Below are 27,335 nucleotides of genomic sequence, written 5' to 3'. Positions count from 1 at the left end.
TCAGTAAGTTGACTTAATCTAGATGGGTCCAAGTGCTGGGGTGATTACCTTTATCTTGTCTCCTGCTAAATCATGGAGGTTTGGGGAGCTCCTTTAGTCCCCAATAAAGCTTGTTTATGGAAACTTAGGAAATTTCTTCAGACCCCTAATAAAGCTTGTTTAATCCTAAATGGGTCCCACTAAGAATTCCTTTGTTAAAATCTTGTCATGCTTTAAGGCCCAGGAAAGGCCTGGGCAAAACTCTTGGTGGGCTTTTGTTACATTCCAGCCTTTGTACGAGGGCACTGGCTCCATCAGCTTTTAATATTTAACTTCACCACTCGGTCAGTGCTGAAACAGTTGTTATGGAGGCCTGTGTTAGTGAGACCTGGCCTGCCACACGGCCCCTCTGGAGGCAGCCTCTTGCCCCGTAATAATTCTCAGTGCCCACCTTCCTGGAGGGGTGACTCAGTGGTTCTGTCAGAGGCATGTGAATCAGAGCAACTCCATCTTGAATAGGATCTTGGTAAAATAAGGCTGAAACCTACTGGGCTGAATTCCCCAATGGTTAAGGCATTCTAAGTCACAGGATGAGATAGGAGGTCGGCACAAGATACAGGTCACAAAGACTTTGCTGATGCAACAGGTTGCAGTAAAGAAGCCAGCCAAATCCCACCAAAAACAAGATGGTGAAGAGAGTGACCTCTGGTCGACTTCAGTGCTATACTCCCACCAGCGCCATGACAGTTTATAAATGCCATGGCAACATTAGGAAGTTATGCTATATGGTCTAAAAAGGGGAGGCATGAATAATCCACCCCTTGTCTAGCATATCATCAAGAAATAACCATAAAAATGGGCAACCAGCAGCCCCCAGGGCTGACCTGTCTATGATCAGAGTAGCCATTCTTTTATTCCTGTACTTTCTTACTAATATTAACTCGCTTTCAGTTTACTCTGCAGATTTGCTCTGAATTCTTTCTTGTGAGAGATCCAAGAGCCCTCTCTTGGGGTCTGGATCTGGATCCCTTTCCTGTAACAGCCCTACAAACCGCCCTCAGCAGGACCTTTCACGTTCACTGAAAACTGCATGTGGAGTGCACCTACCACCTCCAACCCCGCACAGCCCAGGGGCTCAGCGCAGGCTCTTCCCAGTTATGCTTTCATTACAGTGAAAAACCACAGCAGATGACAATCACCCCCTCCGGCCACAGAAGTCTGATAGAGGCGGCCCTGTATTTTAATAGAAATGTAATAAATTGTACCCCAAAGAAAGGACACCTTTGAAAGCATTCTAAAGGCTTAACTTGACCGCAAAGTAGAAAACTCAAGAAGTCGCCCAGGGCTCGGGTCTGACATGAACCTTTGTTTTTTGCTATTTCTGTCATTGTGTTTGACTCTGAATTTAGTGTCTGCTCTCTCCCCGGCTTCCAGCGAAACTCGCATCCTGGAGGGCCATCAGCCCCAGGCATCCATGCAATCCACTGCTCAGAAGTGATAAAAAGGAGCAAGTATGAAATATAGTTTTAGAGGTGTCAGAAGAAAATAAATTGGGTTCATGTTGTGTTTTCTTCTGCATCTGAATATCCCCAAAGCAGAATTTCATTGCCAGTCTCAGACCTGTTAAGTTGCTTCGTGAAAATTAAAAAAGTTTGCATGCAACCCTCCCTCCAGCTGCCAAGACCCCGTTTCATGTACCGTCCAGCCGAAATAAAATTAAAGGCTGAGAAGCCTGCTCCGGGGCAGTCACCTCTGATGTGAGAAACCTGAAAAACTGGAAATCACCAGCCAAGAGGAATTATACATGTGAGCTTCACATAGGTGGGATGTGATGGATGTGGACAGAGCAGCAGAGAGAAAGCCCAGGGAGCATATGCTAAAAAACCCGGGAAGAAAAATGCAAAATCCAGCAGTCTTAGAGGTGGCCTGAGGAAAGAGTTTAGGTTAGAAATATGTGTGCCATAAGAATAATGGGCATCTATATTCCTCCAAGAACATCAGGATAACCAAGGAGCATTAAATACCAAGTTAAGAAGGAAACACAATAAGGAAACCAGCTTAAGTTCAGGGAAATTAGAGACTCGGGGGTTCATTTTGCAGCAACTGCTGATTGTGTGAATGGAAATGAATTTCCTAACATCACTGAGCTTTAGTTGTCAAGGAGAGGCAGTAATACCTATCTTGCAGAGTTACTGGATTGTTATATGTGTGACAGCAACTAAGACGGACTGCTTAATAGCATACATTGGATATCGTGACCCATAGAAAATGTTCTAAATGGGGGTCGGCAAACTATGCTCATGGGCCAAATGTGGCCCACTGCTCATGTTTATAAATAAAGTTTTATTAAAACACAGTCATGCCCATTCATGACATACTGTCCACGGTATTTTCCTGCTGCAGCTGCAGAATTGAGCCATTGAGACAGATACCATATGGCCCAAAAAGTGGAATATATTTACTACCTGGCTTTTACAGAAAATGTTGATCCCTGGTCTAGAACATCAGTTAATCACCAATCACTTGGGAATCGCAATAAGCTTCCATCTGTTGACCACCTGTTATGTCTGGTCATATGTGATTTCATTTAATCTTATAGGTATTTTACAATCTCCATTCTAATTTTGAGAAAACTGAGGTTCTCAGGTATTATTTTCCCAAAGTCATGCCATTGAAAACACCAACATTCTGATTTCAAAGTCAATTCTACACTGATTCTCAGTGGCATTTTTATGAAAAAGTAAGGATACAATGCAGGAAGAGGGAAAAAAGTCCTAGGGCAATCTCGTGGGTCTGCATAGTATTCTTCCTTTTTCATCTGCCATCTGCGGTGGAACCACCACAAAAAGGCAGATTTTCAAAGACAAAACTGTGCACCTGATTTCTCGAAACCCAGCAAGGTCAGGCTCCTCCAGTCTCATCTCTTTTGGTGCTCCCACTCTTCCCTCGGCTGGCTGGCTTTCCTCAAGGTGCTCTAAGAGGCCAGGCTCTCTCCCATATTCCCAGCCCCTAAACATGCATATTCCCGGACCAAACCAACGATCAGGCTGCTTATTCTCGTGGCCCAATAATGAGATGGAGATGAACTGGTAGAGAAGAGAGTTTTCATTTCTGTAACCGGGTGTAGGGAGAAGGCCTAGAAATTATCACTAGACCTACTCAAAATTACAAACTTTTCCAGAGCTTATATGCCTTCTAAGCTATATGTCCGTGTGTAAGTGTGCATTCATTTAAAGCTATAAGTGATTAACATCTTCTAATCCATAACTAAGGTCTGAGTCCTGGAGACCTTCCTCTGGAGCCTCAGTAAATTGACTTGATCTAAATGGGTCCAGGTGCTGGGGTAATTACCCTTATCTTGTTTTCTGCTAAAGCATAGAGGTTTGGGGAGTTTCTTCAGACCCCCAGTAAAACTTGTTTAATCCTAAAAAGGGTCCTGTTAAGATTTCCTTCGTAATCTTGTCATGCTTCGAGGTCCAGGAGAGAGGCCTGGGCAAAACTCTTGGTGGGCTTTTGTTATATTCCAGCCTTTGTATAAGGACTGGAATATCAGCTTTTAATATTTAACTTCACCACTCAGTTAGTGCTGAAACAGTTGTTACGGAGGCCTGCCTGTTCAGCTGTTAGTGAGGCCTGGCCTGTCATATGCTTACCCAAGTATTCCCTAGTTAAGTCTTAGTTAACACTTCCAAAATATCTACTGGAATGTCACTTCTTCAAATGAACCATCTCTCCCCCAAGACTGAGTCAAATCCCCTTATAAGATACATATACATGCATATATATTTGTATGTATAAATGTATACATATTCATGTATCTGTATCCTTCACTGCACTTAGAACAGTTGTAAATTCACATTTATTTGTGTAATTATTTAACTAACCACTGAGGTAGGAACCCATCTAGTTTTGATAGTCCTTGTATTCCTAGCAAATATTACAGCACCTGCCTCAGAGTGGGAGTGTAATGAATATTTGTTGGATTTTTAAAAATGCACATCTTTGGAAAAACGGAGAAGACCATCATTCTCAACATTGAACCATTGGATACAACAGAAAATGTAAAGGCCAAGACCCAGGATAAGGAAGGAATTCCTCCTGACCAGCAAAGACTGATCTTTGCTGTCGAGCAACTGGAAGATGGACGTACTTTGTCTGATTACAACACTCAAGAAGAGTCCACTCTTCATCATGTGTTGAGATTTCATGGTGGTGCTAAGAAAATGAAGAAGTCTTACACCATAGCCAAAAAGAATATGCATTACAGAAAGAAGGTTAAGTTGGCTGTCCTGAAATACTCCAAGGTGCATGACAATGGCAAAATTGGTTGCCTTCATGGGAAGCGCCTTTTAGATGAATGTGGTGCAGGAGTTTTTATGGCCAGCCACTTTGACAGGCATTATTGCGGCAAGTATTGTCTTACTGCTTCAACAAACCAGACGAGTAATTGTGTATGAGTTAATAAAAGACATGAACTAAGAAAATAAAAGTCATAGGTTGAAATAGAGATTGTTCAGCCAATTGACATAAGGTAGAGCACTGACAAAGAGAAGCTGCTCACCTTTAGTGGCGGTTGTGTTTGGAGACAGCAGAGAAGCCTCCTCACTTCCTCCAGGACTCAGAGAAGGTGGGGGAAGGAGGTCCTTGGTGTCTTAGTCCCTTCTCACCTCTTTGGCATTACTTCCTTCCCTCTCAACCTCACACCTTATGATCTACTAACTCCAAACCGACAGGAACTCTCCTCCCACGCACTACATTCACACACCGTAGGTTCACATGCCCTAGGTTTACATCTGCAGGTGTGCATACACACACACACACACACACACAGGCTGTTATCTCCCAACTTCCTGAGAAATGCTTAGGCAGGAGTCTAAATCCTGAGCCCCTTCCAGGGGTTGCCTTGAGCAGTTGCTTACTCAACCCAAATGCCTCAGATACTGAGCTCTGGGCTGTCTGTGTGTACTGCTGTTTGCCATGTAAAATCCCTCCATAGAACACATCTGTCTACTTGCCCATCTATCCCAAAGGTCTAGAGGTACATCAAAATCAAGGGCCATGTCTTTTCTTATGATTCCCAGGGTAGCCTCTAATTAAGAAAAATTCACTTATTTGAACCAACTTCCCTAAAGAATAGAAAGTTCTAAAAATAAGAGGAATCAACAGAAAATTAAGTTCCAGTTTCCTCATTCACCTCTCCTGCCCAAATAGTACTCTTTTTGTCTGGACTCTTCTTCCTCTTTCCCCTTCTGACTGCCTCCAATGCCTCCAGCAGAACGAGAGAGAAGCTGTCCAGGCTGCAGAGAGGAGTGGTAGCAACTGGATCTTGCCTCAGAAGGTGGGGACAGGGTAGGCAGAGGGGGAATGCTCTCGCTGGAAATGTCAATGCCCCATGGGCAGGGAACTGCAGAGAGAGCTTCCTTTATTGAAGGCATGAAGTCAGAAAACTGGGAATTGGTACCTTCCAAAAAGAGGGAGAGCCAGCTGGTAGGAGAGAGGGTGTGTGAGGTGGTGCCAGGCTAGTGGACACTGCACATAAAGAATGTCAGAATATAAATGTTTATTTGTTACTGAGTCCTGGTTTTGGGTGACTCCAGATGGAAAGCGCCTATTGGCAGGTGTTTTGTCTCTCTGCAAGGGGCACGAGGGTGCTGATAGTTGCTTCTGTCACTTGTTTCATTCCCACGGAAGCATGCTTGCACTTCCCAGGTTAGGCTTTCGGTCAGGTTTGGGCTTGTGGAATCGTTTCATATTTTTGACATTATGGTTTTGCAACACCTAGCTTGCCAGGATGCTTGCCCCCAAGCAAGTTCTTCTCTACCTGCCCCGCACAGATGAGGTTGTGTGCATTTTTACCATTACTCTCCGCGGACCATTCAAATACAAACATACTATATTTGTATCTCAATCACTTGCACTTGAGTCTGCTTTTAAGATTTGTTTTTCTTGCCCACTATGCAAGTAAATGCCTTGTTTGTGATCACCAAAGTCAAGTGTTTAGACAACCTGCTCAGGCCCATTATTTTCCCCATTTATTTGATGGCTTTTTAAAAAAAAATTTTTAAATATTGGGTATAGTGGCTCACACCTGAAACCCAGCACTTTGGGAGACTGAAACAAGAGGATTGCTTGAGCCCAGGAGTTCAAAACCAGCCTGGGCAACAGAGTGAGACCCTGTCTCTATAAACAATTTAAAAATTAGCTGGGCATGGTGGCATGGCAAGTGCCTATAGTTCCAGCTTCTTGGGAGGTTGAGGCAGGAGGATCACTTGAGTCCAGGAGGTTGAGGCTACTGTGAGCTATGATTGACCACTGCACTCCAGCCTGAGTGAGAGAGTAAGACCTTTTCTCAAAAAATTAAAAATAAAATAAAATAAAATAAAAAACCACTCAGATAACCTGCTAAGGCCCATTATTTTCCCCATTTATTTGATAACTTAAAGAGAATCATTTAGAATAGAAAAAAGTGACAAAAAAAGAAAAAAAAGAAAAAAGAAAGAAAAAAATTTTAAAGAAAAACAGGAAAAAAAGGAAAATTTAAAAAGTGAGTGACAAAGTGAAAATATTTGGATTATCTTCTGAGAGGTGAGGAATTTGAGACTGTAATAAACATAAAGGACATCTATGTGTAAGAAAAGATTATATAATTAATTACCCAGATGCATGAGGTCTAAATGTTCCTGAGTTTGCCTAAATGTCATAGTTATGCTAATGACATGTATTCTATTTTATTTTTACTTAGAGGCAGAACTGAAGTTTGGGTGGCTGCCAACAAGTTGTTGAGCTTGAAAGCGATGCTATAAATTTCCAAGGACATGATTGCAGTTGCATCGGATGTACTTGTCTACTCAGCTGATGTTCAAATTCAAAATAGAGCTATGTTCTGAACATGGGCAATGTTCTTAAAGGAGAATTTTCAGGGTGTCTTAATATCGTTTGACCTCAGGCAGAATGAGCCAAAGGCAGTGGGGTGTAGGAAGAACATGAGACTTGATCTCTGGGAAATGAGCTCCACCACTCAACAGTGTAAGACCTTGTTGTGATGGTTAATATTGAGTGTCAACTTGATTGAATTGAAAGATGCAAAGTACTGTTCCTGGGTGTGTCTGTGAGGGTGTTGCCAAAGGAGATTAACATTTGATTCAGTGAAGTGGGAGAGGCAGACCTACTACCCTTAATCTGGGTAGGCACCATCCAATCAGCTGCCAATGCAGCTAGGATAAAAGCAGGTAGAGGAACATGGAAAAACTAGACTGGGTGAGTCTTCTGGCCTCCATCTTTCTCCCATGCTGGATGTTTCCTGCTCTTGAATGTCAGACCCCAAGTTCTTCAGTTTTTGAACTCTTGGACCTATACCAGTGGTTTTTCAGGGGCTCTGGGGCATTCAGCCACAGACTGAAGACTGCACTATCATCAGCTTCCCTACTTTTGAGGTTTTGGGACTCAGACTGGCCTCCTTGCTCCTTCGCTTGCAGTCAGCCTATTGTGGGACCTCACCTTGTGATCATGTGAGTCAATACTCCTTAGTAAACTCCCTTTACATATACATCTATCCTATTAGTCCTGTCCCTCTAGAGAACCCTGAGTAATACACCTGGGCATGTCCCTTAGCACTTTGGATGAATCCTTAGGTCCGTGAAATAAGGGAGCTGGAGTTGATGGTCTCTAGAATGATTTCTTTTCCCAAAGTTCCCTGGTATTATTACTTACAGAAAGATAAAATGTGAAATGTAACAAAAATAGGAAGCAAATTATAACCAAGGCTGAGCCTGTTCATTGCCACTGAGGCATCTCTGGGGTTTGTGAAAATATAGGAGAGGGTATTAAAGAAAGAGTGCCATGAAAAGTGAAACAGAGGAAGTCCAGAGTCCTCTCAGACTCTGGGAAAGTCACACACATTATGTGACACACATTTCTTTATATTCAGATAGAGGCAATCTGACACGGACTTCATACATGGATTTGATAACAGCCCATTTTCAAAATGGGGAAAAATAGCCACATAGAATTATATACAATGATGTTAACTGTACTAATAGTGTTAATCTCATAATACTGTTAAAAATAAATATGTTCAAATTTATGTTGCTACTTCCACTGTAAGGACTACTATATTTTTGTATCAAAGGAGCAGAGCATAACACCATTTCTCTTACTGAGTCGATTGGACTGAGCTCACCCCACATGTGCTAGAGGAATCAATATTCATGGAGTGGAATGTCCACTAGGGCATGTGGATCTAAGGGAGAATATTGAAAGCCAATACAAAATGACAATTAAGACAGAATAAATTGGAATATTAGATTTATTTTGCATTTCAGAATTTTAACTGCCATTGAGTCCATTAGAAATAAACCTACAAAAATAATGTCTTCCTATTGATGAGCTTTGTCACAGATATCTCCTGTTTCCAGACCAAAGCAATGGAAAACAATGAAGAAAAGGAAAAAATTAGGCCAGGCACAGTGGCCCATGCCTATAAATTCAGTGCTTTGGGAGTCTGAGGTGGGAGGACCACTTGAGGTCAGGTGCTTGAAACCAGCCTGGGCAACATAGTGAGGCCCTGTCTCTTCATAAAACAGAAAAAATAGCTGGGCAGAGTGGCATGCATCTGTAGTCCCAGCTACTTGGGAGGCTGAGGTGGGAGGATTGCTTAAACCCAGGTGTTGGAGGCTATATGATTGCATTACTGCATTCCAGCCTGGGTGATAAAGCAAGACCCTGTTCCAAAATAAAACAAAATAAAAGTCTGTCTTTGATGAGGTGAAGAACCATAGAAATACTAAAGCACAATCTATGAAGAAAGACTGACAAGCCAAATAAAAGTTGAACAGTCTGAAGGGGAGGTACTGAGAGAGGGAGAACACCTCTGATATGTTCTCTAGAACTGGTGGCAAAATCCCTAAGGCAAAACTTTGCTTGGGAAGACAAAGTGGGGATGCAAACGAAGAATGCAGAAAAGAATGAGGGAAAGCAGGAATGATCATGGAAACTTTCAGACATAGTGAGATGTAGGCTACAAACATGGTGTGACAGAAGAGATATGACAAACAGCAGCTGCATGGCAAGGCTGGTTTACTGAGCAGACACAAAGTTACTTTTTTCACCCTGTCAAAAAAACATAATGGAGTTTCTTTTGAGGCAGAGAAACTCCTTCCTAACTGTGAGCAATGTCATGTCATAACATAGAGAACTGATGAAGGGAAAAGTGCTAAGAGATGACAAAATAATGGCATAGGGGATCCAAGGTATGTATAATTGGTACTCTCATAAAAAGAAGGGAAAATACTATAGGAAAAAAGTCAAAATATGGAAAAGAAGAAGATGTGACAAGGAATGACAGGAAGGGCACAAAACTGTGAAGGAATCTGAAATCTTTGCATAGGCTTATGAGAATGTAATGAGGAATCTCAGTTTCAAAGAGGCATGGCTTTTTTTCTTTCTTTTTTTTTTAAAGCTCAGGATAATAAAGAAGTCACTTATTTACACATGGAACAAGAACAGAGAATGGACATTCAATTCTCAAAACTGAAAACTTGACAGTACAATGGCAAATTATCCTAACGAATAAAAGAAGGCTGACATTTCAACAGAAATTATCATGACCACAAAGAAACCTTGTAAATGAACCTAGGTATCACAAGTACATGCACCAAATAGGAAAGGTAGAGTGCATAGTCAACCAGAAAATAGAAAGTCTTTGCAGAAAAGTGTAGAAAAAGTATCAGGAAGTCTTAATCCCAGAATGAGGTAAGGGATCTAAAAATATGAAAGGAAGTCGGGCATGGTGGCTCACATCTGTAATCTCAGCATTTTGGGAGACCAAGACTGAAGATTGCTTGAGTCTAGGAGTTCGAGACCAGCCTGGGTAACATGGCAAAACCCCATCTCTACAAAATATACAAAAATTAGCCAATTGTGGTGGTGCATGCCTGTAGTTCCAGCTACCTGGGAGGCTGAGGTGGGAGGATCACTTGAGTCTGGGAGGTGGAGGTTGCAGTGAGCTGAGATCATGCCAGTGACTACAGCCTGGGTGACAGAGCAAGACTCTGTCTGAAAAACAATAAAAAATAAAAGAAAAAATATGAAAGGCATCAAAAGGGGCTTTGAGTTAATATTATAGCTAGAAGAACAAGGAGAAAAGGCTTCATCTTGGGTCTTATAGCATCAGCCAAATATGGGAGGTGCTCACAGGTCCTTCTCTGAAGATTATTCTCAAGCCCTTTCTTCCTGAGGGCCCAGAGAGTTAACAGTTCTTATTGGTTCTTTCTAGCTACCGCTGTCTTTTCCATCTTTTGATGTTCTCTTTTTTTCTTTCCCACAAAGCCAAGCTACTAACAGTCATTCGTGATTCCCAATACAATACTCTTGGGGAAAGGTATACTCTGCTGCTTAGTTATTTGAGGGCTTAGATGCTAATCCATATGGGCAAATAGGCTGTAATGAACTTGGGATATAAAACATTTTCCCCATCCAAAGGCATGTAACTACCTCTCCTCTGCCCTGGGGCACTTCACAGCTCCCCTTTTGCAGACATTTCTGTTTCTTTAGGTGAAAGCTGACACTGTTTTTAATTCTTTTGTGCAATACGGAGGGAGGAGCATGAGAAACAAAGAGTGGATTTCACTGAGTTTTTCCTCCCAAAAGGCCACTAATCAAAGGGTAGAACAATAGGTGGGAACTACTGTGCTTAGGTAACCGCTTGTCTGAGAAGTTGGGCATGTGTGGGAATCCTCCCAACTTCCAACACATAGCTTGTCAGGTCCCCTGTGCACTACCAAGATCTCTTTGGGTCCTTGCTTCTAAAATTATGGAATGGCTGTGGTCTTTCCACAAGCTAACCAAATTCACTGGAATAAAAAAATAGTGTCAATTTCCATTTTTTCCTCATATATATGTGTGTGTATATATATATACACATATATACACCTCATATATATATGTGTGTATATATGTATTTTTTGAGATGCAGTTTTGCTCTTGCTGCCCAGGCTGGAGTGAAGTGCCATGGGGTGATTTTGGCTCACTGCAACCTCTACCTCCTGGGTTGAAGTGATTCTCCTGCCTCAGCCTCCCAAGTAGGTGGGATTACAGGTACCCACCACCATACCCGGCTAATATTTTGTATTTTTAGTAGAGACAGGGTTTCACCTTGTTGGCCAGGCTGGTCTCAAACTCCTGACCTCAAGTGATCCACTCGCCTTAACCTCCCAAAGTGCTGGGATCACAGGCATGAGCCACTGCACCTGGCCTCTCCCATAATTCTTTTACTTAATGGTTTGACACCCTCTGCCTTTGCTGGTTTGGAAGTACTAACTGAAAAAAATAAATAAATAAACAAAATGCAACAATTATTAGCAGAAAATCCCACAATGGGATAAGTTTAATAACTTGTTTTGAAGGCAGGGCTGGGTTGTGTATTTGTTCATAACTATAATTCTATATGTTCTATAGAATACTTGTCATATATGCTAGCTTTGGCTAGTCAAATTAATCATAAAATGAAAATAGCTATCAATAATCACAGTCCTTCACAATATTAAGGTGCCCTATAGGGAGTACTGCAAATTCTAGGTGTTCCATTACCTACATAATGGTAAAAACCATTTACTAGTTCTTCTACAACAAGATAGAATATCTCCTGGACTTTTATTTTCCTGCTTCTTCTCTTTGAGAATAACCGGCAGAACCGGCAGAGAGGTGATTGTGAAGTTAAAACATAGAAGAACATCAAAATTCTAAAACTATGAAGAAGTTATAGGAGAACCAAGTTGTGAAAGAAATATTTTCCAGCCTGAATAAGCTGCTTCTTAAATTTGTGAAAAGCTTACAATTTTTCTGGACTTATCATTGATAATGTTGAGAAATCATTTATAAAATAGTACAGATTTCCATCCAGAAAACTGAAAATTAAAATGAACAAATTTTCTGATTTTTCAAAGATTAGAAGAACATGAATCGCACAAATGTGAGAGCAAGAAAGATGGGGTGTTGGGCAGTGTCAAATGCCTGCCACAGAGAAGTCAGGCAGAGGGAGTTGAGAGAGGACGCTGAGTTTGGGGATTAGAAGTTACATGAGATTGCTGAGAAAGCAATTTAGCTTTGAGAGAGCATGAGCTTAATGTCATCCCTGAGGATACTTTGAAAATGGATTATTTTAAAGGATCATTGGTGAGTACTTAAATCAGAAAGTGGAGGTCACGTTGAGTCAGAATGGGCTCATTTTGAGTAAGTCATGCCAGACTAAACTCATTTCACCGGACTGATAAGTACAAGAAATGTAGTAGACTAGAAGGATCGTATCTCCTTTGGAGCTAAAATAATTGACAAGATTTTTCCTCATAGTCTTGTGGACCTAGTGAGGATACAATTAAGATCAGCTTACAAGTATTGACACTGAGGATTAAGAGATGGATGTCCACCTGGAGGGGTGTTTCTCACGGTCCCTCTCTGGATGTCTCCTGTTGGTCATTTTAGCTAATGATTTGGATGAGTAAAAGGATGGCGTGGGAATCAGGGCTGCCAATTTGGGGAAGCTGGGATGACGAGATAATAATGCCTTGTATGACACAATTGAGACCAAAAGAAACCAGGAATGGGAAAGAGAAATGAAGAAACAAACTTCAAAGGAGACTTGCTGGGCTAGATCAATGGACTGAAACTAACAAGATGAAGACTGATAGCAGCAAAGTACTACTCTTGTTCAAATACACCAGCTACACAAGTACCGAGTAGGGGAGACAGGGATGAGGGGCTACACAATAAAAATAATAAGGGCAATTGACTGTCAGGGCAATATGAGACTTTAGTCTTTCTCTAGCTGAATAACAACAACAAAAAAACCCGCAAAAAACAACCTCATATAACTTCCAACAACTGCAGTATAAATGTAGTGTTGAGCATAATGAAAGTAACCTCAGTTTGTACCTCACTTTGAGTGATGGTTTTCATTAGAATAATTGAGAGCACATGCTAATTACTAAAAAGCATTCTTTGATATTTATGCAAATTCACAATTAAGAATAAAATTTGATTAACCATGTAACTTTGGGGTTGGAAAAATGAATTTATTCAGTGTGAGTGGTATTATAGTCTCTGATGAACAGATCACCCACAGAGTTGTGGAGTTTTGTCCTCAGTGCCCAAGAGTATGTTTTCAGAGAAATATAACTACTATGGCAAAGAACCAAAATGCAGACAGATGAGTAAGTAGGAGAAAGGGAGAGGAGGGAAAGGAGGCTGGGAACTGGTGGGCAAAGGGTGGGGAATGAGTATCAAAGAGCAAGCATAGAGGGACAGGCTCTGTATTTGAACTTTTTTTGATGATCCATATACCTGGGTGGCTTTTCTCTGTGTCTGTGTCCAGATTTCTGGGTACAGGGAGTGATAAGCGCCATGCAATCACCATAGTACCTGATCTCAGGTAACCTCCCTCATCATATACTGTGCTTTGTAACATTTCACACAACAATAACTAAACCACCATGCAAGTACTTCTCTTTCCCTTCTAAACACTAAGGTAAGTCCATGGGAGCAGGATGACTGTGTTGGTCACTTTCATCACTGTCTTTAACGCCACTTATATAGCCATATGTAAGCATATATGAAACACTATTTAAAAAGTTTGAATTTTTGAACATCACTCAGCAATTTAATAGCTTCCCTACATGGTGGAAATTCAAAAATAGGAAATATAAGAAGAAAAACATCTCAAGTTAGTATCACAACATTGCAGCCTGAAAAGAAAAAAATGCATTCTTTCACTACAATGCAGTACATAAAAAAGTAATGAAAATTGACCACTTATTAGTTCATAAAGCAGGTTTTCAATAAATTTCATCAGGTTGGTGTATAGATGTCACATTTTTTCCCATATGTACTAGGTTAGAAATCAAGAATGCAGAGATGACTAGAAAACCCTCATATAGAAATTTTAAAACACACATTTTAAAAATGCAAGGGTCTGCACTACAAATAGGGTGCAGTATATACTGCTCGGATGATGGGTACACCAAAATCTCACCAAGCACCACTAAAGAACTTACTTGTGTAACCAAACACCACCTATGAAAATAATAATAAAAAAAACCTACTACTAATTTAAAAAATTTTTAAAAAACCCTCAACGGTCAAAAGAGAAATTGTAATGGAAACTGAAAATATGTGTAAAAAATGATAGCATTAAATATTTTCTTAAAAAGAGAATACCATTAGGGCAGTACCTAGTGGGAAATTTAAAGCCTTAAATGTAGAGATTAAAAGTGAAAACAGGGCAGGAATGAAGATACTGTATATCCACCAAAGGGAGCTCGGGAAGAACAACGGATTAAACCTCTGTAAAGTAGAAAGAACAAAGTACTAAGACTAAAAAAGCCTCTAGCAAGACTGACTAGAAGCAAGATAAAGAAAAAGAGAGGGGTGGCTCACGCCTGTAGTCCCAGCACTTTGGGAGGCCGAGACAGGTGGATCACGAGGTCAGGAGATCGAGACCATCCTGGCTAACACGGTGAAACCCTGTCTCTACTAAAAATACAAAAAATTAGCCAGGTGCAGTGGCGGGCGCCTGTAGTCTCAGTTACTTGGGAGGCTGAGGCAGGAGAATGGCGTGAACCAGGGAGTTGGAGCTTGCAGTGAGCCGAGATCCGGCCACTGCACTCCAGTCTGGATGACAGAGCGAGACTCCGTCTCAAAAAAGAAAAAAAAAAAGAAAAAGAAAAAGAGAGCGAGAGCAAGAGAGAGGAAGAGAGAGAGAGAGAGAGAAACAACCACACACTACTGGAATTTGTAAAACCCATAAATGTAAGTACTATAGAGATAAAAATGATAGCCTTGACAGCTCTACACCAACAAACTTGAAAACTTAAATGTTCAAAATCCTAGAAAACTACAACTGACTCAAGAAGAAACAGATAAACTAAAAAACAAACAAAAAACAAACAAACCAACATAAACTGAGTCAGTGGTTTAAAAATCTTTCCACCAAAGAAAAATCTAGGCCCAGTTGGTTTTATATGTTAATTTTCACAAACAATCCATAAATAATACCAAACTAATGTAACTCCTCCAAGGAGTGAAAAAATAAGACATTTACCCCAATTCATTTTATGAGACTAGTTAACTTTAGTAATCAAATCATCCAAGGAAAGACATATTTATTAAATATAGGAACAAATATAAATGGAAATGAATACATTTATATAATACAAATAAAAAATATATAAATAGAAACAAATATAAATAAAATACAAAAAAAATTAGAAAGACCAATTCATTAATCACCACAGAAAAACCTATAATGATCATTTTAACAGATGAAGAAAAAGCATTTGATACGTTCACTATCTATTTCTGATTTTTTTTACAGATTCTTAGCAATTAGGAATAGAAAGTAACTCCCTTACTCTGATAAATAATATCTAGTTTAAGAAACATAAGTGAAACATCATATTTAATTGTGAAAAGGTAAAAGTTTTCCTATTTAACATCAAGTTAGTAAGGTTATATTATATTACATATAATATTAAATAATTATATCAAGCTTCATCTTGGGGAAAAGTGTAGCTCAATAAAATAAGAAAACAATAAAATATATAAATATTACACAGAAAAAAGCTGTTATCATTGGATGCTTATTCATTGCCTACCTAAAAGAACCCTCAAATCTCAAAGAATAGATACATTATTAGAATTAATGAGGGTTTTTGATGATTGCTGGATACAACATAAATATTCATATCACTTGTATATCTTAATACTGGCAAAAAATAGAACATATATTTTTAGAAGATAGCTTTCATGAAAGCCACAAAAATATAAAGAATTAGTACTGAATAGAATAAAATTGGTTCAAAATCACTTTATTGAAAAATTATAGAAATACTGAAAAATAACAAAGTAAAAATAAATGACAAGTTATAGCATAATCTTGAATAGGAAGGCACAACATTTTCAAGAAGTCACTACTCCTCTGTTCAATCTGTAGATAGATTTAATGCAGTTTCAGTCAAATGCCAACAATATTTTTAGGGAAAATTTGATTCTAAAATGTATATGTAAGAACAAAGAGCCATAAATAACCAAGATGCTTCTGAGAAAAAGAAGAGGTTGGAAAAACTTACTCTATTCAGAATTAATATAAAATTTTGGTGGTTAAACCCATGTAGAATTAGGACTGGAACAGACACACTAGACAATTCAAAAGATAAAGAGCCATTTGGGGCATGAACAGATGCATTGATCAATGAAAAGAATCGAGATCAGAGAAACAGACTTAAGTCCCTTGAATTTTCATGTATAACAAACAGAAAGAGATTTTCTGATGTGTGGGCAAATATGAAATAAACGGTACTAGGACAAGTGGTTATTTATACATACAAAAAAAAGGAGAGCTGAAACTACACCTCACACTCCACACAAAAATCAAATCCAGATGGTTGAAAAATTTAAATGCCAAAGTCAAAGTTATAACACTTCACAAGACAATTTAGAGTACAATCTCATGTCCCATGGATAGGAAAGCATTTCTTAAACCAAATAAAATAATAGTCAATAGCCATAAATAAACAGAGACACAAACTTGACTATATTCAACAAATTTCAGTTTGTCAAAAAATTCCATAAAGAGAAAAAATTAAGTCATAAATAAAAGATGACATTTGCAACATGTAACTCACCATGGCTCAGTCTCTAGACAACATTTAAAACATCTATAAATCAATATAAAAAAGATAAACCACCCAACAGAAAAAAATAAAGAAAATACCTGAATGAAGGCTTTGTAAAAGTCACAAAATCATATGGAAAGATGTTCAATCTCACTAATAATAATAATCAGGAAAATGAGACCTAGATATCGTTTTATATTCATCAGACTGGCAGAAACTTAAATATCTAGAAATATCAGCTGAGGTGCCCATATCAGCTACCAAGGTAAGTGTGGGGGCAAAATTGCATATGGTGGGTTTTCAACGGGAAATGCTGACAATATACTAGAGGACTCTAAAACTGGCTTCAAGACTGGCAAATGATTTCACTGACTTTGAGAATATCAAAACTAGATCAAATTTGATACTGGTGAGGAGGTTTCTTTGGAGGAATCTGTTGCCATGCTGTGGGTAACCCAACCTTTTGGAGGGGAGAATGGGTTATTACTGGTCCCTTGCCTAATGGGTGAGCTTCAAGGAGATCCTGACAATGCTTTGAAATGATCCTTGCAGTTGGAAGACATGGAGAAGGGGTGTCTGACCTATTTCTGGGAAAGTTAAATTGGATTGTGGACTAGGTTCTAAGTCACCTGGGGAGTCTAGTGTGCAGAAGAGAGGCAGCACCAGGAGGGGCTGCATAATGGGATCAATCCACATTTCCTAAATGAGGTGGAGCCCACCAGAGGGAAGCTGGAGTGTAATTCCTTTGTGGTCCTGGACATTCTGGGAACAGGACAGAATTATAGGCACCCAGTGGAATACAGACACTCTCCCTCATCCCCTATGAAGGGGCTCAGCTGAAAACCACCAAGCAGCCCTGGAAAGCACTGAGAAAAAGGAGGCAACCTCTGCGCTCTGCAGGCTACCTAGGGACACAAAGGGACCTGTCTGCCCACATATTCAGGTAGGGAGGACTGAACTGAAACTGAAAATATGCAGAAGACATAACGTCAAGCCAGTTTTGAAGTATTGGCTATTATATGGGACTGGATATTCCAATTCCTGAGACAAAAGAGTTTTATGACCAAAAGTGGCTGGAGGATATTTTATTTTTTTGAGTGTGACGATCTCTCCAAATGTTTGAAAAGGGTGGTCGGAGAGGATAATAAAGTCGTATGCTTGGTCAACATTCTGACTCTATATTGTTTCATAGAGGGTAAAACTATAAAGAAAAGCCAGAGAATGATACCAAAAAAATTGGGGAGATCATTTATGGTGGGCAGAAGAGTGACTAGGATGGAATTCAGGAGGCGGCACACAGGAGCTGTGGATGTGCTGACGACATTGTGCTGACGACATTCTGTGGCCCAAGGTGTTGGGTGCTGTGGCCAATGTATTGTGAGTCCTGATTCCCTGATTATTTCTGCAAGTATTCAATAGTTAGTATAAAACAACACTTAAAGGGAAACCATAAAAAGCTAGAAGACAATATGTGTGCCTATTTGACCAAGAAATCCTTTTAATTTTCCCCCCCTATTCTCACGTCCCTTGATCTAAAATATACTTTTTATGCCATTAGCAGTCCAGGTTCCTGCTGCTTTTAGACTACTGAAAAAGAAAAGGAAGGAATTTTTTTCTCTTCATGCCATTCTTTCGTATGTCTCTGCCCCAGGCAATGAGCACATACCGGCTGAGGTTTTTGAAAGGGGGATACTGTTGTGGTTGGGGAAGAGAGTATTTATGGGGAGGCTGAAAACTTCAGTAAAATTTCAAAAATATCCACAATTTTGATAGTGATGACCTCCAGATGGGCAAATTACTAGTGACTTTTTAAAAATGATGTCCTATTGGTTCCATGGTTTTATTTTTATTTTTTGAGATAGGGTCTCGCTCTGTTGCCTAGGCTGGAGTGCAGTGGCGCAGCCTCAGCTGTCTGCAACCTGTGCCTCCCAGGCTCAAGTGGTCCTCCCACCTCACCCTCTTGAGTAGCTGGGACTACATGCACACACCACCACGCACGCTTAATTTTTGTATTTTTGTAGAGATGGGATTTTACCATGTTTTTGAGGCTGGTTTTGAACTCCTGGACTCAAGTGATCCACCTGCCTTGGCTTCCCAAAGTGCTGGGATTAAAGGTGTGAGCCATGGCTCCTGCCAGTTTCATGCTTTTTATAAAAAGAATGAACTCCTTATGTAATAATAAATAAATAAACAGAAATCATTTGCTTTGGATGTAGAAAATGCAGATTTAGATTGTCCAGAGTCAGGAGCTAAGCCTCATATATTTTTGTTTTAGCTCAGTGTAGAGTGCATTGAAGGTGTCCTAAAAATAATTCTATATAGTAAGCCAACTTAAAACCCCGCTCACAGCCAGGTCTGCCAAGTATGAGCCAGGTAAAATTACTGAAAAGGGTGGTTCTGACTTACTCCTTAACAATAACGTGGCTTACAAACAAAGACTGATATAAAATAGTTGATCCAACTCAAACACTTTGCTCATTTCCCAAAATTTACTACACAAACATATACAACTTACCACAATATAAAGATCATAATGGAAGGTTTGCCTTTTATTCCTTTAAATGACCATGTGTTTAGATCTGATGTACTGACAGCGATAATTCTCCATTAAGGAGAAATCTAATAAAATTTGAAAAATAGTGATTTTGTATTTAGATGATACTCAGATCTTCTGCTACATATATGGAAAATGGAATTATTGCTAGAAGCATTGTTTAAAAATTAGGGTATCAAAGGCATATTAGGAAGTCAGGACGTTCTTTCTTTAGGAAGCAGCTTATCTGGATTCATTCAAAGAGCTTTAGGCCAGTTTGAGGTCTTTCTGCAAAATGTAAATTGCTATATGAGAAACCATATATAGTCCAATGATGAAAGAATGCAAAGCCTTAGAAGCACAGGAGGCCATTAAAGCATCTTCCCTAAAGTTCTGACAAAAAGGAAAATAACTATCAAATTATTCAACGCGAATGCTTATTATGTATGTATAAGTCAGTCGGCAGATGAAAAGAGGAGGGAAATATGACTTCGACCCGTAGGGAACTCACAGTCTTATGGGGGCCACTAGGGGTGGTGGTGTGACCTGCCTGGAGCAGCGCTAAGTATGGACTTGTGAGTCAAGGGCTATCAGAACCTAAGTAAACTGATGGCTGTTCAGAGAAGGTAGAGTTCCATTCAACAGTTTGCAAGAAGGACTATTTCATGGAGGAGGTCACATTGAACTAGACCTTTAAAAGTTGGTAGAGTTTAAAAGCAAGTATATGGAAGGAGGAAGAGTGAAAGTGAGCAGAGGTACAGGAGTGAGGCAAGGGTGAGCAGTTTTAATTTTTTAATGGTGGTATTATAAAATACACACCAAAATTTTTCATCTTCTTCTTCTTCTTATTATTACTATTATTTTGAAGACAGGGTCTGGCTCTGTTGCCCAGGCTGGAGTGCAGTAGCTCAATCATGGCTCACTGTAGCCTTCACCTCCTGGGCTCAAGCAATCCTCACACCTCAGCCTCCTGAGTAGCTGGGACCACAAGCATATACTACCACGCCCAGCTAATTTTTATAGTTTTGGGAGTGACAAGATCTTCCTATGTTGCCCAGGCTGGTCTCAAACTCCTGGACTCAATTGATCCTCCTGCCTTAGCCCCAAAGTGCTGGGACTACAGGCATGAGCCACTGCACCTGACCCCATCTTAAAAATTTTTAAGTGCACAGTTCAGAAGTACATTTGCGTTGTACAACCATCAGAACCACCCATTTTCAGAGACTATTTTTCATCTTGTAACAGGGAAAATCCATATCCATGAAATACTAACTTCTCATTCTTCCTCCTCCCCACCCTGGTAAACACTATTTCACTGTCTCTATGACTTTGACTACTTTAGGGACTTATATAAATGAGATCATGCAGTGTGTATCTTTTTGTGACTGGCTTATTTCACTTAGCACAATGTCCTCAAGGTTCATCTATGTTGTAAAATATGTGAGAATTTCTTTCCTTTTGAAGGCTGAATAATATTTCATTGTATGGATAGGCCACATTTTGTTTATCCATTCGTCTATCCATGGACACTTGGGTTGCCTTCACCTTTTGGCTATTGTGAATAATGCTGTCATACACATTGAGGAACCAATATCTGTTTGGGTTTCTGTTTTCACTTATTCCGGGTTTATACCCAGGAGTGGAATGGCCAAGTCATACAGAACCTCTAGTTTTAGTTTTCTGAGGAACCACCATAATGTTTTTCATAGTGACTGCACCATTTTAATTCTTATGAATAGTGCACAAGGGTTCCAATTTTTCCACAGTCTCATCAACACTTATTTTCTGGGGTTTTTGCTTTGTTTTTGATAGTAGCCATTTAAATTAGCATAAGATATAATTTCATTGTGGTTTAGATTTTCATTTCCTTAATGATTAGTGATATTGAGCAATATTTTATATGCATGCTGGCCATTTGTATATCTTCTTTGGAGAAATGTTTATTCAGGTCCTTTGCCTATTTTTTTAAATTGGGTTGATTTTTTTTTTTTTTTTTTTTTTTTTTTTTTTTGCTGTTGTTTAGGTAGAGAAGGCAATCTTTGAATACCAGTGATGTTTCACTAATGCTGGGCCATAGATTTCACAAGAAGTTGTATCAGGTATTAGAATGTGAGTTTGGTTTCAATCATGGATGAGTTTGAATGCCTTTTCCAAAATTCAGTGTGCATTTCATCAGAAGCCACAAAGGGTCCAGGAGCAAGAACGTGGTCTGACTGCTCTCTGCTAAATAATTTCAGCCTGATGACAGTGAGCAGGCTATACATGAGTCTAACACGAGAACAGGTGGAAAGGGAGACTTTCCACTGGAAAAAGGTGATTCTAACATACAGAATCACCTTCAAGGAGCAAGTAAGCAGAAAAATAGACAATGGCACAGTGGCCAGGCGAGAAGACAGTAGGTCCAGAATCTGAGGTTCAAATCCTGGCTCTGTGAGATAACAACATGCCTTGGTTTCCCCATGCTACTGAAACGTCAGGGGTTTGGTCTAGGTCCCATTGCTCACTGCACAGAAAGCCAACAACTGAGACAATGAGCATTGCCAGGGAAGAAGGCTTTATTTGGGTGCTGCAGCCAAGGAGATGGGAGATCAGTCTTAAATTCATCTCTCCAACCGACTAAAATTGGAGGGTTTATATAGCTGGGAAGGGAGGTAACTACCTGCAAGGAAAACTGCAGTTAGGGAGGGGTGAGGAAGCAATCATGATAAATGAGGAGTCTGGTGTCTCATTGTCTGATGGTGATGTAGTGAGTTTCAGTCTCTTGCCTGAAAGTCTGTTTCCTAACTCAGATGACTGACAAATGTTAAGTTTCAAGTTTTAAGACCAGATGGGTCAATTTTTATGTTTATTCAAAACCCTGTAAATATCAGTTCTATGTGGAACTTCAGCCGGTTTCCCCCCAGTTACCACAGTTAGGGTTAAATGATGCAATATAAGTAAAACACCAGCAATGTCTGACACACACACAGAGTGCATGACACAAGTAGTGTGTTGGGATGATATAACTCAGTGAACTTCCTTTGTTTACTCAGTTATATTGAGCGATGAGGCATCTCTGAAGATGCCACTTTGCTACCTCTCTCCTGATAATTTCACCAGATCCAGCCATATGAGCACTGCAAGTGGGGGCTTAGCTTAAATCGTTCCTCATGTTTCTCTTGCAGGCAAATCATTTGGCACCAAAACAGGCACAGAAGTCCAAATCCTGCTGCCAGCTCCACGACTGATGGCACAGACAGACTTCAGGATTAGTCCTTTAATCTCTGTCCTCTATTAAATGAAGGTCATCATGCTGCAGCCTAATGTAAAAGGATTGTGGGGATTTTCATCATTCATTAACGATTATCTTATTCTTTGAAACCCCAAGAAAACCATATAAATTCCAAAGTCTAATAGGTACACAAGGGCTTTATTATGGATGATGAAGTTTCAAAGGATGCTAACCCCCCCAAAAAAAATATTTTTTTTCTTTTTTGAGACGGAGTTTTGCTCTGTTGCCCAGGCTGGAGTGCAGTGGAGTGATCTTGGCTCACTGCAAGCTCCACCTCCTGGGTTCACACCATTCTCCTGCCTCAGCCTCCAGAGTAGCTGGGACTACAGGCACCCACCACCACGCCTGGCTAATTTTTTTGTATTTTTAGGAGAGACGGGGTTTCACCATGTTAGCCAGGATGGTCTCAATCTCCTGACCTTGTGATCCACCCACCTCGGCCTCCCAAAGTGCTGAGATTACAGGCATGAACCACCGCATCTGGCCACAAATTTTTTTTTTAATGCACTCTCTTTTCCATATAATCCCAGTGAATCACGTGTAAGCCAGGTGTTTATCTTAGCTGATACTGCCTTAGTGTTGGCACAACTTAAATTTAGTTCAACTATTTGCATGATCTTTGCACAACACATAAACACCCAAGAACAGGTGGTGCTCCTCGGTGGTCAACACCAGGGTGGCTACGGAAGGGCACGTTCTTTCTCTATAGCCCAGGTCACTGGCATTCAAAGCAAGATTTTTCAATCTCTGATTTTTCCCTGGAAGTAAGAAAATGCTTCCCTAACTGCTTTACTTATAAGGGTGTTTTTTGCTAATTCTGTGCCCAGAGTAACTAATGGGGACATAGACATAGACATCATTCAAATGGTGTGCTCTCTTTACCATAACCCATGCTTTAAAATGAAATAAAATAAACTCATGCCTTAAGACGACAATCAAGAAATAAATTCTGCCTAAGGAAAAGTCCTGTGTTCGAAGGTTTTTGTCCAAATAATCTGACATTGTGGTCATGAAACATTGAAAATAGCATTTGGAGCAGTAAGTATAAAAAATTTAGAAGGAGTAAAACTACTTGAATGCTTGTTGGGAGGTTTACAATGTAGTCAAACACCAGTTAAGCAAAAATAAAATTTACTACTTAACTATTTACATTTTCTAATGTGTGGTTTCATGGAATTGTTGAGACAGAAGTAGACACTGAAATAGGAGTACTTGAAAGAAATAAGACAAAGATTTTTATAAAGTCATTTCTGACCTAATTAAGAAAATATAATCTCTATCACATATGAAATAAACATGAAAAATGCAATGTCAAAGAAAACACTTGGAATGGTCAACAAATATCTACTACAGATAGAAATGAAAATATTTATGTTATGTAAATGTTGGGCATCAAATCGTCTCCGAAGTTGCCTTCTGGAGAACTTTCTTTAGTTGGTATATTCTTCCTATGAATCAAAGGAATACAGTGTTATGATCATAAGTAATGAAGGATATGAGACAATTTTAAGGATTTTAGGAAAGTAGGGAAGCAGTGAAGTGAAGGGTAGGCAGATACTTCGGAGGGTAAAAAGTGTTTTTGATTCAAAAGAAAAGCTAAGGTAGTTTGAAGAAAACATGCATCATCTACTAGTTAATCTGGGGTACAATGAAGGTGGTGTTATTTTAACAGTGTTCACAAAAGACCAATTAACTCTGTGGCCATACAGACAGAATGAAAAGAGTGCATAAAACAGATTCTGAGGAATACAAATCAATCTAGCAAGGAGCTTTATGATGAAGGACCAATGTAAGCATATAATACACTTTTTTTTTTTATTATTAGCAGTATCATTGGTATGGTGATGTTACCTACTTTTGGAGTGGAGCGAGATATGAGAGAGTTGCATGTCCTTTGAAATTTGTTTGGGGTAAATAGTGAAAACAATATCTAAATAAAAAAGAAAACATTCTAGAGGTGCAGAATTCAAGCTAGAAGAATTGTGCCCTTGGATGTCCCAAGGTCAAATTTTAATATGTCATTGAATGAAGGTTCCAATGTTTGGAATAATGAAACAAGTCATATTGAATTTTGTCTTTGCTATCACCCCTCCCCAGTGTCTACCAAAAAGGCTGGATAAACATTCATGCAAGTCAAGACACTGTCATAGCCACAATTCATCCCAGCAATCTTTCCTGGAATAGTCACTTAAGACATATCTGGTGAGGACCCACTGGTACTTTTAGAGCAATCAGAAAACACCTCAAATTGTTCACATCTAGTGTAATCCATCCCTGTTTCATGAAGCATCACTTCAACATCCTGGAACAGTCATTCTACCCAAATCCTCTGTCCCTAGAGCCCAACACTCTCTGCATCTTCATCCATTCTTCACGGGGCTTGATTTCCAAGTCTCTCTACCATCTTGGCCACACACCATGTTACACATTCACTACGGACACTGCACCACTGTGGACACTGCACCACTGCAGATACACTTGTCTGTCAGCAGATGTGCAGAGTCTCTTATGGGAGATACAATTTTTGGCTCATGTGATTCAATGCCCATAAATCTTCATCCAAAAGATGCCCATAGAGACAAAGAGCAGAGTAAAGTCCTTGCAGCAGTGTTTCTCAAACTTGGCCACCCACCAGAACTGCCTGGGGAACTTTAAAAGATACTCATGCTGAATCCCACCCACCAAGATTCTGATGTAATGCTACGGGGTGAGATCTGGGCATCAGGATGTTTGGAATCTCCCCAGGCTCCTCTAACATGCAACCAAGACTGAAGCCCGCTGTCCTCAGCAATATGCCCAGTCTGGCCTTCCTGGCATCCCCCCATGGGTACAGGATGACAGTTTCTCACTCTGACCCTTTCCTTTATTCAATACAGCACAGCAGAATCCAAGAGGGTGAACACTATTATGAAAGAGAACCTGGACTCGGATCTGATTAAATGTCTTCAACAAAACCAGTGCCAAGCCTTGGCCATTCAACTATCAATTACTACTTTCAACCCAGGTTCCAAAGGCTCTTCATTAGAAACATCTTGGGTTGATAATGATTGGGGCAAATGTGCCCTTTGGATTTGGTTGCTACCATGATTATTAATTAACCAAATTGTAGAGATACTGAGTACATTTCTCCCTCTTGTTTGTAAGAACCCATGAGAGACAAGGCCAATTGCAGACAATGGGGACGTCCTCATGATAGTGAGATGAACGGCCTAGCTATCTTCCGATATCTTCACTTCCCTCCAGTTTTGTGGCTTGCAAAACAACAGAATCTTCTCTACATGAAATCATGGGTATCAGTTAGGAAGCAGCCCACTTGGTTCTGGATTTCGTTTAGAGATTTAAGATAGTAATAGAAGGTGCAGGATGGCCAGGTGCAGTGGCTCTTGCCTGTAATCCCAGCACTTTGGGAGGCCGAGGTGGGTGGATCACGAGGTCAGGAGATCGAGATCATCCTGACTAACACACGGTGAAACCCCGTGTCTACTAAAAATACAAAAAATTAGTCAGGCGAGGTGGCGGGCGCCTGTAGTCCCAGCTACTCCGGAGGCTGAGGCAGGAGAATGGCATGAACCCAAAAGGCGGAGCTTGCAGTGAGCTGAGATTATGCCACTGCACTCCAGCCTGGGCAACAAAGCGAGACTCCGTCTCAAAAAAAAAAAAAAAAAAGAAAGTGCAGGATGACAAACAGCATTTGTACACTGTCTGGTAGTGGAAAATACCCAACAGTGTACTGTATGCTGACTCTGTCATTTCCTGCCTTCTCTCCTCCTTTCTTCCCTCTCTCGCTCCCTCCCTCTCTCCTTCCCTCCTTCCTTCCCTCATGAAAGCATAGCTCCTTTGCCATTCTTTCCTCCAGTCACATAGCCATCTACTTATGCACATCACCATGTTCATGCCATTACCAGGGGACTTTCTATCAGCATGAAAACATGAAAATGCCTGGGGACAGAGGGTGTGGGGAGCAGGCAGCACCCCTGCAACTGCCCTGTAGCATTTGTACATTGCTCTCCCACCTTGGTTTCTATCCATGACTTTCCTCGTCAGAGCGTGTTCACTTTAACCTCCTTTAGAGCAATTTCATGGATCCTTCAAGGGCTCAAGAACTAAACACAATTTCAAAAGAAACTGAGTAGGCACCTACCTTCTGGAAACAACATCCATAGAAAAGACTTGATTGCTATGGTCTGATTTATGAACCTGTGACTTATATCAAGGTTAGCATTTGCAGTAGCATTAAGGTATTTTCATTGAGATCATTTATGTTTTGAAAAAAATACTACAACATCAAGGAACTGTATCAGTTGGAGAACAAGGGTGTGTGTATGATTTGTGTATATAAATATGCACATCAAAGCATTTATTTATTTCAGAGAGTTGTATAACACCGTTAGAGTAAAAATTGAGTGATTCTCTTCTATTTCTGACCCTACTTCTAATGTCTCCTCTGTCCCTCTGGGCAAAACCATTTAAACCTTTTATCTCAGTTTCCTCTGTGAGAAAATGGGGATAATAGATACCCCTGAGCCATTCTGGAGACATGTTTTGATGCCAGCCCAGTTATGTGATTATAGGAGAAAAAAGCTTTGAGCTTTTGGCAGTTAGGTGCTACATAAATATTATTAGCAAGCTCCTGAGATTTTATCTTTAGAAACTAAGAAGCATTTCTCTTCTAAAGCCTCCTATCTTTAGCCCCTGGACACATGTTCCTGATAGCTCTTTCTTTACAGAGATCCCCTTGGCTCCACAAGGATAGAGATGGTTCTTTGCTGAGAGTCACTACCGCACACTCAGATGAAAGGTATTCACTCTGCTTAGCAGAGTCATCGGTAGAGTAGCTGCTGATCCCAGCAAGGCAGGGTGGGTGATGGGAAGGGATTAGATTAGGAAG

At 40.1% G+C, this 27,335-nt stretch overlaps 1 protein-coding gene and 1 pseudogene across 1 annotated transcript in view; one reads left to right on the top strand and one right to left on the bottom strand.

Moving 5' to 3' along the window:
* PUD (pseudouridine 5'-phosphatase) overlaps nucleotides 1-27,335 on the bottom strand; it is a 208,611-nt gene that overhangs the window by 43,971 nt on the left and 137,305 nt on the right. The window lies entirely within an intron of this gene.
* Nucleotides 3,972-4,426, top strand: LOC139360579 (ubiquitin-ribosomal protein eS31 fusion protein-like; annotated as a pseudogene).

The sequence above is a fragment of the Macaca nemestrina genome, chromosome X (genome assembly GCF_043159975.1).
Source record: "Macaca nemestrina isolate mMacNem1 chromosome X, mMacNem.hap1, whole genome shotgun sequence".
In the NCBI taxonomy this organism is placed as follows: Eukaryota; Metazoa; Chordata; class Mammalia; order Primates; family Cercopithecidae; genus Macaca; species Macaca nemestrina.
Note: the sequence above shows the minus strand (reverse complement) of the source record. Positions and strands in the feature narration are given on the sequence as shown.